At 38.2% G+C, this 12,458-nt stretch overlaps 1 protein-coding gene across 3 annotated transcripts in view; it reads right to left on the bottom strand.

Moving 5' to 3' along the window:
* Positions 1-3,229: 3,229 nt before the first annotated feature.
* Positions 3,230-12,458, bottom strand: part of GK (glycerol kinase) — a 73,879-nt gene continuing 64,650 nt past the window's right edge. For all 3 annotated transcript variants that reach the window (XR_014239759.1, XR_014239760.1, XR_014239761.1), the window contains one exon: positions 3,230-12,454. The gene's annotated coding sequence lies outside the window, so the exon portion shown is untranslated. The remainder of the gene's footprint in view (positions 12,455-12,458) is intronic.

The raw sequence follows: 12,458 nt of genomic DNA, 5'->3' as shown, positions 1-12,458 counted from the left end.
GATTTCCTCTTTGGTGAGGTGCTTGCTCCATTCCTCTAGCCATTTTTCTAAATTGGGCTGTCTCCCATTTTCTTATTGATTTAGAGAAGTTCTTTTCGATTCTGGATACAAGTTCTTGGTCATATATGATGCAAATATTTGTCCCCTGACTAGCGTTTTCACTTCTTACGATGTCTGTGACAGGCATGGAAGGGGCTCTGCTCACCTGCGAGGAGTGCGGTTAGCAGCTGTTGGCTCCTTTGGGTTCCTTCTCAGTTTCTGAACTGGGCTCATGCTTTTTGGGGTGGCTGCTGGCCAACGACTGAGCAGGTGGTGGTACTCAGGTCTGGCCATTTCTGCCCAATGCGGGGCTCCTTTAACAGTCAATCTTCCCTCCAGAACTCCCTGTTGGGCTGGCAGAGGTTTTCCACTTTTTCTTTCTGTGCTCGTTGCTGGATACTTTGTCCTGAACTATCTTCCAGTTTACTCATTCTCTCTTCCGAGGTGTCCAATCCTCAATACATTCATGGCATTCTTAATTTTGGTTATTGAATTTTTCTTTCCTAGAAGTTCAGACGGATTCTTTTTCAAACCTGCTTTGCGGATGTTTTCGAGTTTGTCATTGATTTCTTTAAACCTGTTTGATAATATCTGAAATTATAAAAATCTCTTTCTGCTGTTATTTCAGCAGGTTCTTTTTCATGATGTCTTCTAGTGGCACCGTGGACTCCATGCTGCTTGATGCCTTAGGAAAATTATTTCTGGTGGCCTCCAAAGGCCTAGGATGGAGAGGCTTTGTGGTTCGATTAGGTCAGACACCTTGCAGCACTTCCTGTTCAGATTGCATCAGCTAAGTTCAGGGCTTGAGGGACCCAGCTCATTGAAGCTATGAGTTCTGTGGGTACAAATCTGCATGAGACAGGCATGTGCCAACTTCTCAGGGACTCTTTTCCTTCTCTTTCTTCTTCTCTAGTTGTGCTCAGAGCCAAGGCAGCCTTCTCTGTAGTCTCCTGGGATAGGGAGTAAGGGTTAGGGTGAGGGTTAGTCCTTATCCTGGAGGTGCAATCTTCCCGGGTCCTTCCATAATGCTGCAGAATCACCTGTAAGACTCCCTTTATTTTGAAGTGTCCTGGTCCTGGACATCTGGATCCCAAGTGTAAAGCCAATTCATCTTTGGTGTTCTGATAGCTTATACCTCGGATTACAGGCTATCATCCCAAAATTAAACATTAACCTGGGAGTTCACTATTGTTTTCTTAGCTCTTTAATACATTTAAGGTATTATTTCAACATTTTCAATGAGGAGGTTGATCCAAATAACCTAGTGTGATAGATAAATATGGCCACAAACTATCTGCAGCTCTTTCTATCAAGAGATGGAAACTATTTTCCCTTCCCTTGAATTCAGGCTGGCCTTATGATTTGCTTTGACCAACAGAAAGCAGTGGAAGTGACATTGTAGGACTTCCAAGCCAAGGCCTCAAGAAGCCCTACAACTTCCACTCCTGTCCTCTTGGAACCCAGCCACCACGAGAAGAATTAAGAGCAACTTAGGTGCTCTGGCTGACAGTCTTAGCTAACTGTCAGATGTGTGACTAGGGTCAACTGGGGCCAGCCAGCTCCCAGCCAACTTGTCACCTGACTGCAGGCCCATGAATGATCCAAGCAAGATCAACAGAACTGCCCCTAATGAGCCCAGGCCAAACTGATGGTCCACAGAATTGTGATCAATAAAATTGCCGTTGTTTCAAACCACAAAGTTTTGGGGCAGTCTCTTATGCAGCAATAGATAACTGACACACCCAGCTCACAAGTTATTAAAAACTACAACTACCCTAAACTGAAATTTTGATGCTAACAACGTCACTAACTTAATTTTATTTATTATTTTGAGATGATATTTATGCAAAATTTGTTAATAATCTAAGTATATTCTACTTTAGTAACCAAATATTTGATGGCAGAATTGGATTTTAATCTTTTTCCTTTTGATTCCAGAAAATCTTTAAGCATACATGATTAGAATGGCCAAGTCCATTTGGATATACTAAAGCCAGTTGATCAATAAAACATGATAAGAAGAACTCTACCTTCCTTTCTCCAATCCCTTCCCCAAGTGGACTAAAATTAGCTCCACTAAAAGCAATTTTATAAACAAAACTCACTGGACCTAGAGATTATCATACTAAGCAAAGTCAGTCAGAAAGAGACAGATAAATACCATATGGTATCACTTATATGTGGAATCTAAAATACGACACAAACGAACCTATCTATGAAACAGAAACAGAATCACAGACATAGAGAACAGACTGGTGGTTGCCAAGGGGGAGGTGGGGGAGGGAAGGATTGGGAGTTTGGGATTAGCAGATGCAAACTAATATATATATAGGATGGATAAACAACAAGGTCCTACTGTATAGCACAGGGAACTATATTCAATATCCTGTAACAGACCATAATGGAAAAGAATATGAAAAAGAATATATATACATATACATATACATATATATATATATATATATATATAACTGAATCACTTTGCTGTACAGCAGAAATTAACACATTGTAAATCAACTATACTTCAATAAAATAAAATAAAGAAACAAAACTCATTCTTTAACCTAGAAACCTGAGTGTAGAGAAGGGAATAATATAACTCTAAGGCCATTCACTTTGTTTCAAGTTAACATCCTACTCACGTGTTTTGGATAAAAGCCTTTTTAATGTCTTTCTACAGCAAAGCTCCGAAAAGAATTTTCGGAGCAAAAGAATCTTTCACTACATCTTCCTGCTTATGTATTTTTAGCATCTATACATCTACAACTAAATTTCTTACTCATAGTACAATGCAAAGCAGAATAGCATTACCTCTCTTAGATAAAAATTAATTTGGATTACTCAGTTCCAAAGTTGTTTATGATTCTTTTCAGAGTGGTGTATTCAACAAAATTTCTTTGAAAAAATGTTTTATTTTATAGAAAAAGAATTCCATTTAAAATACAGTTTACCCAAAAGATACCTAAGGAATAAATTGTTCAAATTGTTGGTTCAACAACTGTTTTATGATGAAAGGAACTTAATCCTATTTGTAGCTTACTAACATTGATGTGAGTGATCGTTTTTTTCAAAGTATACCTTTTATCTCATACAATTGTATGTGGAAAATGTTTACAAATTATTATGTAAATTAGATTCACCATTTTCCAGATTAGTTGCGTTTTGTTATATATATATATATTTTTTTAAATTAGTTAATTTTTGTCTGCGTTGGGTCTTTGTTGCTGCACGTGAGCTTTCTCTAGGTGCGGTGAGCCGGGGTTACTCTTCATTGCGGTGCGCGGGCTTCTCATTGCAGTGGCTTCTCTTGTTGCGGAGCACGGGCTCTAGAGCGCAGGCTCAGTAGTTGTGGCACACGGGCTTAGTTGCTCTGCGGCATGTGGGATCTTCCCGGACCAGGGCTCGAACCCATGTCTCCTGCATTGGCAGGCGGCTTCTTACCCACTGGGCCACCAGGGAAGTCCTGTGTTTTGTTATATTTGGATGCTAAAGTGCTTACAGTGGATATATGATCAACATGCTGAAGGACTGTAGCAATAAAGAATATTTTCTTAATAACTGTAAAACTCAATATGTAAGAAGCTAATGACAATGATAATAGAGTTTTAAGAAACTTGCTTGGTATTGAGACAACAATGATGGTATCAACATAAGGTACAATTAACACGATTTTGCCTTGATTTGGTCATATTTGTGGATTGTTATAAAGAGATTATTTCTTTATAATTTTCTAGAACTGCATAGGTGAAGCAGAAACAATAAAATAAGGAAGAACGAAAAATAATTTGGTTGGTATCAGGGAAAATAATGGATGCACAATATTGCCTTGGAATTGGTTGATTCTACTATGTCATCCCAAGAGTCAACTATGAAGAGAGGTATTTTAAAAAGGCTTTTTTAAGAAAATAGGCTAACTATGAAGATCTTTATGACTGAATAAATTTAGGAGAGTATATAATGTGTAATTAGCAGAGATATTTCAGTTTTTAAATTGTTAAATGTTAAATTATAGACGATGAAAAAAATTATCTATAAATCTGAGTTTTTTCATGAGCTGAAAAGTCTAAGAAAAATCAGAGCTGCAGGAAAGTGTAAATGGATTGGTGGCTTCACTTAAGCCTTTGGTTTTTATGATCCTAGCATGAAGGCATCCTGGACATCTCCTATTATCACTACAATGCTTTCATGTAATTATGATTACCCAAAACAAGTACCCCAGCCACTTCTGCAGTACACGCTGATGGAAAGGAAGGCTACTTGAGAAGACAGAAAAGCCTGAGTGTTGAAAACAGCACCACCTAGGAGGTGAATTTGTTTATAACAAGCCAGCTTTTCAAAAGGTAATCAGTCCCTAGATTCTATTCCACATGACCTCTAGGAAGCCGATAAAAGATTTTAGACTACAAGTGATGGACTTTGGAAACATAGGGGAATCTTGTATGGTACGCATTGTGATTGGATATCTGAGACTTTTCAGCAGAAATGGCTCAGCATCCATCCATGTTATAATCACTTAATATTGGCATTACAGTGTCCAAAGTATAACTCAATGAAAAAAAAAAACCATTACATTTGAAATCCTGTCTACTATGACCAGATTAAAGAAACCCACGTTAACACTTGTACCTTCACCAGTTCTTCTACCAGTTGTGGGACACAAATCCTTGGCTTGAACTACACAGTTGTTTGGCGCAAGCCAAGAACCTGGGAATGGGGATTTTCTTGCCTTAGTCTTGAAAGGCAACCTTCTTTCTGGGAGGCCCATGCAATTACCAGTGAGTGCAGTTCAATTAGCCAAACACAGTGATCAAAGTTAATTAGGAAACAGTAATAAGCAGCAACAGGCTTCAGAGCATACTAAGCCCTGTGTGTTAGAGGCATGGTCCCAGGCAGGCCTGGCATACATGGGTGCCTCTTTCTGAGAAGGAGGGAAGGGGCACCTGGTGGCTCTCGTGAACACATATACACACTAGAGACATGGCAAAAATTCCCCTCCAATAATTCTTATTATCTATAACCCATAGAAGTCTATAACCCATAGGATGGCTCTGGTTTTGTGGATTATACCTACTTAACAGAAAATCTTAAGAAATTCTCTTATATTCACATGTGATGATGATACTGAAAATATGTACTCTGTGCGTGTGTGTGTGTGTGTGTGTGTTTGTGTTGGGAGAGATGAATGTGTATCCCTGCAGGATACACATATACACACATATTTAACAAAGAGAATGAGAGAATTACCCCAACCTGCAGGATGGATATGTAAACATAACACTGAAAAGTCAAGGAAAAATCTAAACAATTTAGTTTTATTCATTAGTCATGGCTCTTCCTTTACAAGTCTATTAGACAAAGCAACTAACTAGCAGTCACATCTCCCCGACTGTGAGTAAAGAGAAGTGAAATATCCAGCCATAATGGGGAAAAAGAAATGCAGCACAGGTGAACAGCTCCCACCAACCCACCCTCTCTGCTTTTCTGGGCACCCCATCCCTCAGTGTGCCACCTCCCTGGTTCCTACTGTGTATGGTTTACTTCTCCAGACAGACACCAGGGTCCTTGAAGGCAGGTTAAGCCCTCTTCTCTTGGGTGCCCTTGACCTGCTGGCATAGGGCTGGGCACCTGGTAGTAGCTTATCGGTTGACTGATGTCATGGGGCAGGAGGGATGGGCCTGAAGGGAGGGCGACTGATTCCAGCTGAGGAACGAGGGAGGCAGGCGCAGGCCGAGGGCAATGAATGCCGGGAGGGTGGGGGCAGGAGGGTCAGTAGCTCCAAAGGAGTCTGCCCCCCGCCCCGCCCTAGTGGCTCTGACCTAGGAGCTTGGGCTAAAAAGAATAGTTTACAGAAGTAATTCCTTAGAGGGATAAACTCTTAGAGGAAAACATAGGAAGAACACTCTTTGACATAAATCACAGCAAGATCTTTTTTGGCCCACCTCCTAGAGAAATGGAAATAAAAACAAAAATAAACAAATGGGACCTAATGAAACTTAAAAGCTTTTGCACAGCAAAGGAAACCATAAACAAGACCAAAAGACAACCCTCAGAATGGGAGAAAATATTTGCAAATGAAGCAACTGACAAAGGATTAATCTCCAAAATATATAAACAGCTCATTCAGCTCAATATTAAAGAAACAAACAACCCAATCCAAAAATGGGCAGAAGACCTAAAGAGACATTTCTCCAAAGAAGATATACAGATTGCCAACAAACACATGAAAGGATGCTCAACATCCCTAATCATTAGACAAATGCAAATGAAAACTACAATGAGGTATCACCTCACACTGGTCAGAATGGGCATCATCAGAAAATCTACAAACAACATATGCCGGAGAGGGTGTGGAGAAAAGGGAACCCTCTTGCACTGTTGGTGGGAACGTAAATTGATACAGCCACTATGGAGAACAGTATGGAGGTTCCTTAAAAAACGAAATATATAACTACCATATGACCCAGCGATCCCACTACTGGGCATATACCCAGAGAAAACTATGATTCAAAAAGACACATGCACCCCAATGTTCAATGCAGCACTATTTACAATAGCCGGGTCACGGAAGCAACCTAAATGCCCATCGACAGACAAATGGATAAAGAAGATGTGGTACATATATACAATGGAATATTACTCAGCCATAAAAAGGAATGAAATTGGGTCATTTGTTGAGACGTGGATGGATCTAGAGACTGTCATACAGAGTGAAGTACGTCAGAAAGAGAAAAACAAATATCGTATATTAACCCATATATGTGGAACCTAGAAAAATGGTACAGATGAACCGGTTTGCAGGGCAGAGATAGAGACACAGATGTAGAGAACAAACGTATGGACACCAAGGGGGGAAAGTGGCGGGGGGGTGGTGGTGGTGGTGTGATGAATTGGGCGATTGGGATTGACATGTATACACTGATGTGTATAAAATGGATGACTAATAAGAACCTGTATAAAAAAATAAATAAAATTAAATTAAAAAATAAAAAAAAAAGTTTACGGAAGTAATCCCTCTGAGAGTGATTAAATAAATTACCATAACTCCTGAGACGAAATATGACAGCCATTAAGAGTTCTTTGAAAATTATGGGGATAATTTTTCAGTTTCAGAGCCCAATTTTCCCTTCCACAGAAGGTGCTAAACATTTTGATTGCCACCCTACCATTTTATTTTACCCATGTCTTTGTGGTCTTTTAAACACGTTTGGAAGGAAACAAATTTCATCCAATTCTATTATTTAGTGCTTTCTTTCAACCGTAATGAACTAGAACCTGGAATAGAATAAAACAGGTCTTGTGCCTGATTTGAAATCCAATATAATGGCAATGATCTTTTCCCCTTGATATTAAACTTAAATCTAGAATTGAGACTTTTCGGCCCAGAAATTTTCTAGCCTTAATATGTAATTATAAATGCGGTGGGCTGTCAGCAGTGCACTTATCTGTTAAAATTTGTGGAAGGTTCTATATTGGAAATAAGACAAGTATTGAGTCATGGAATTCATAACAGATGTATGGCTAAACAAGGATATAATTTCTAATACACCTTATTTATTCTGAATATTGATGCTTTATATGAGGTGCTTGAAATAATTGTGCCAGAAGATCAATAAGATTTCAGCCCTTTTAATTGGCAAGGGTGTCAGGATAAACAAAATTACAATAATGGACAGTGAGTGGTGGACTTAGATACATACAATTAGGAGGACGATACACCTTATATTTTTACTATGAAATATTTCAAGCATACAGAAAAGTAGAGAATATAGTAAATACATCCGTACCCCACCGCTCAGTCAAATCTTAAGATTTTGCTATATTTGCTTTAGCTTTTAATTTTTTAAGGAACACAACTTTTCAGGTTCCAGTGAAGTCTCTTGCCCTGATTCCATGCTCTGCCTTCCAGAAGTAACCACCATCCTAAACTTGGTATCTATCATCCCTATGCAAGTTTCACACTTCTAGTTCAACTGTATGTGTCCATACACATGATACGTTGTATTGTTGTGCAGGTTAAAATTTTTATATAAAGTTTATGAACATTCAAGATCTATGAAAATACCACCTTAAAGTTTGGGGAAAAAATAAATGATTTTCTACTCTTCTTTGTAACCTCTTATCTTCTAATTTTTCTAAGAGCAGTATTACTCTGATTTCCAAACAAACAATTTGATCAAAAGAATTAAATGGACAGGAATGCTCATTTTACAAAGCGCTCCCTCGGCTGTTGAGAAACCAGTGATGTAGAGTGTGAACTTGCAAACATTCACTGCCATTTGAAGTAGATTTACAATTATTTGAAGAGGTAGATGACAAACAGACCTATTGTTTCCTCCTATAAACAGTAGTAAAGAAAAGGAGGTGGTGGTAAATTAATGAAAGGTTAAAGGTTTAAAATGAGTTTGAGGAGAAAGAAGATGATAAACAGATGAGGCTAAACCTTCAAGAAAATTAGGAAACAGCATAGTTTCGTAACTAGAAGTCAAGTTACTGGTAATTATAGTGATATGATTTGCTTAATACGTTCAGAAGACTGCCTCCTCATTTATCAAGTCTTTGGGGAAAACGAGTTAGCTGCATCCTTTTTATCACTATATTCTCTTGGACAGACCATGAAAACGCCTGGGAAACTGAATGGGAGCCCAGATCTTCTACTTCATCATAATCTTTTATGTATCCGTGACTAAAGCATTTTTCTTATTTCCAGTATTAGATACTTAAAAAATAGTTAATGAAAGTGAAATAAAAAGGAGATAAATTTATTAACCTCCATTTTTCAAGGAGCAAATAAAATTTATTTCCTTCAGAGGGCTCATTTCAGGGACTACAAGTTCACATGCCATCAGGGACTTGTCATGTATATTTATTTTACATAAATGCAAATTAAAGTTACATTTTTATTGAAATATAATTCATATACCATAAACGCACTCCTTTAAAGTGTATAATTCAGTTTTTAGTATAGTCACAAAGTTGTGCAATCATCACCCCAAAAGAAACCCTGTCCATTAGCAGTCATGTCCCCTTTCCCCTCCCCCCAGACTCTGGCAGCCACTAATCCACTTTCTGTCTCTATGGATCTGTCTATTTTGGACATTTCATACAACTGGAATCATACAATATGTGGCTTTTTGTATATGACTTCTTTCACTTTGTGCAGTTTTCAAGGTTCATTTATGTTGTAGCATGTATCCGGTACTTTATTCATTTTTATACCTGAATAATATTCCATTGTATGGATATACCAACTTCCACTTATCCATTCATCAGCTGATAGACATGTGCGTTATTTCCTTTTTGGTTGTTATGGATAATGATGTCATGAACATTCATGTACAATGGCCTCTGAATTTAAGTTCAAAAATTTAAAATTAGTTTTGCAAATAGTTAATATATTAACATGGTTCAATATTACACATACTAGCAATTAACACGGTTCAAATATATAACTTTTATGTTTTTCCCTATTCCTGTCTCCCACATGCCTGATCACTGCGTTCTGTTCCAGTACTATTTAACAGCTTCTTTTTTTTTCCCCCCCACATCTTTAATGGAGTATAACTGCTTTACAATGGTGTGTTAGTTTCTGCTGCATAGCAAAGTGAATCTGCTATACGTATACATATATCCCGATATCCCCTTCCTCTTGCGTCTCCCTCCCACCCTCCCTATCCCACCCCTCTAGGTGGGCACAAAGCACCGAGCTGATCTCCCTGTGCTATGCAGCAGCTTCCCAGTTTCTTTATGTGTCCGTCCGGCATAGGCAAACAGCCTAGTTTTTTCTTTTTTTCTTTTTTTTTTTTTTTAAATGGAAAGGTAGCACACTTATGCACTCCTCTGCACCTTGCTTTTTCACTGATCTTGGATGTTTCCATGTTTCTAGACAGCGTCCCCATGCTTTTCTAAAGCTACATGTTCTATATTGTGTGGCTGTAGCACAGTTAATTTAACCAGCCTCCTTTTGATGAATGTTTTGGAGATGATTTAAATGATCTGATATTTATGAAATCCACTTGTAAACTAGTCATATCATAATAAGCAACCAATGACATAAATAATATCAGGTTTAATAATGGGGAATAAAAGAAGCTACTTAATTTTAATACTACACAGGAAAACTGAAAAAGGCCTGAGGCTGCTTTTTAAAATAAAATATTGTTATCCTCAACTATTATGCTGTCAGGTAGAACTAGTTACCTGAAATAGGATGAAAACTGGTAAATAGAGATATTGGTCTAGTTGAGCAACTTGTTTTTAAACTATCTTATGCTTCTCAGAATATTTATCTTTATAGTCCCCAAATTTAATTTAATAGGTCATTTCCACTAAATCTGATGACAGGGAAACCTTTGGAAACACTTGCGAGAGTTTTCTGTCTATGATACTTAACACAATTTATACTTTATCATAAGACCAGAACTAAGATATGTACCTATAAAGTATAGACCAAGTAGCAACCAAGTTGGTTTTAAAAAAGCCACTCAGTTTTCCACTAATTGCCTGTTATGTGACCTTACAAATTGTTAGGTTGCTAGAACGGATCAAGTAAACGTCATTATTTAAATATTATTAGTTAAAACAAGTTATTACAAAGTTCTAGTTAAAAAATAATTTTTGGAACACTTGTAACATTGTTGGTGGGAGTGTAAAATGGTACAGCCACTGTGGAAAACAGTATGAGGACTCCTCAAAAAAATTAAAAATAGAACTACCATATGATCCAGCAGTCCCACTTTTGAGTATATATCCAAAAGCATTGGAATCAGGATCTTGAAGAAATATCTACACTCCCATGTTCATTGCAGCATTATTCACAATAGCCAAGGTATAGAAATGACCCAAATGTCCATTGACAGCTGAATGGTTAAAGAAAATGTGGTGTATGCATGCAGTGGAATCTTGATCAGCCTTAAAAAAAGAAGGAAATTCTACTATTGTTAACAACATCGATGGACCTGGAAGATATTATGCTAAGTGAAATAAACCAGACACAGAAAGAAATACTGCATGATCTTACTTCATGTGTGGAATCTTAAAAAGTCAAACTCATAGAAACAGAAAAGAGATTGGTGCCTAGCAGGGGCTGGGGTGAGGGGGAAATGGGGAGTTGTTCAATGGATATGAAGTTAATTACACAAGATGAATAAGTTCTAGAGATCTGTTGTACAACATAGTGCCTAGAGTTAACAATACGGTATTGTGCACTTAAAAATTTAAGAGGGTAGGGCTTCCCTGGTGGCACAGTGGTTAAGAATCCACCTGCCAATGCAGGAGACACAGGTTCGAGCCCTGGTCCAGGAAGATCCCACGTGCCATGGAGCAACTAAGCCCGTGCGCCACAACTACTGAGTCTGCGCTCTAGAGCCCGAGAGACACAACTACTGAGCCTGTGCGCCGCAAGTACTGAAGCCTGCGTGCCTAGAGCCCATGCTCCACAACAAGACAAGCCACCGCAATGAGAGGCCCGCGCACCGCAATGAAGAGTAGCCCCCGCTCACCACAACTAGAGAAAGCTTGCACGCAGCAACAAAGACCCAATGCAGCCAAAAATAAATAAATAAATATTTTAAAAAATTTAAGAGGGTAGATCTCATGTTAAGCATTCTTAACACACAAACACAACAAGCAAAGGGACATAAGAAAAATTTTGGAGGTGATGGATATGTTTATAACCTTGATTGTGGTAATGGGATAATGGGTGTATGCATATGTCTGAACTCATCAAAGTATATACATTAAATATGTACAGTTTTCTGTATATCAATTATACCTCATTAAAGCTATAAAAATAGTAATTTTTGAACTTCTATTTGCGATTAGGTAGACACTGTGAGGTAAATACTACCTACTAGACTTGCCAATACTGTTACAGTTTCTGTGCTATGACATATTTTGATTGGTGGTTCCTCCTAAATAGCTATCATTCTTCATTCCCACATGATACAAAATACCCATAAGCCAAAGAACTGACCTTTAGGCATTTCAAAAGAAACACACTAAAAAATTCTAAGATATTATTACAGAAGCAAAAATGCATTACTTATATTACTGATTACCTGGAGAACAAAAGGTTGAGGTGTTGGCTATTGAGTTCAGAGAACAATGGCGTACTTCACTCCACCAAATCACCCAGGTAGAGAGACACTGAAGCAGAGAGTGGAACCAGTAGGTCATGGTTAGGCATGACCACAAGACCCTATTGATAATGGCTGCTGACCTCAGCAGGGTATTTTCTGGATGCTGAGATGGGACACTGTAGTCTTTTCTAACAGAACGAGTAAGGTGCTCATCATTCCAGAAACTACTTCTTCGGCTGTAGGTTAATTCTTCAGAGTGTGCCTGATCAAGTGCTAACAGCTGAGCTTCACGTTTCCTGCAATTTCTTTCTCAATTTAACTTTGATCTAAGTTCTAGTCTGT

The sequence above is a fragment of the Balaenoptera borealis genome (genome assembly GCF_965194805.1).
Source record: "Balaenoptera borealis genome assembly, chromosome: X".
Lineage (NCBI taxonomy): Eukaryota > Metazoa > Chordata > Mammalia > Artiodactyla > Balaenopteridae > Balaenoptera > Balaenoptera borealis.
This window is presented reverse-complemented; position numbering and strand designations above follow the sequence as displayed.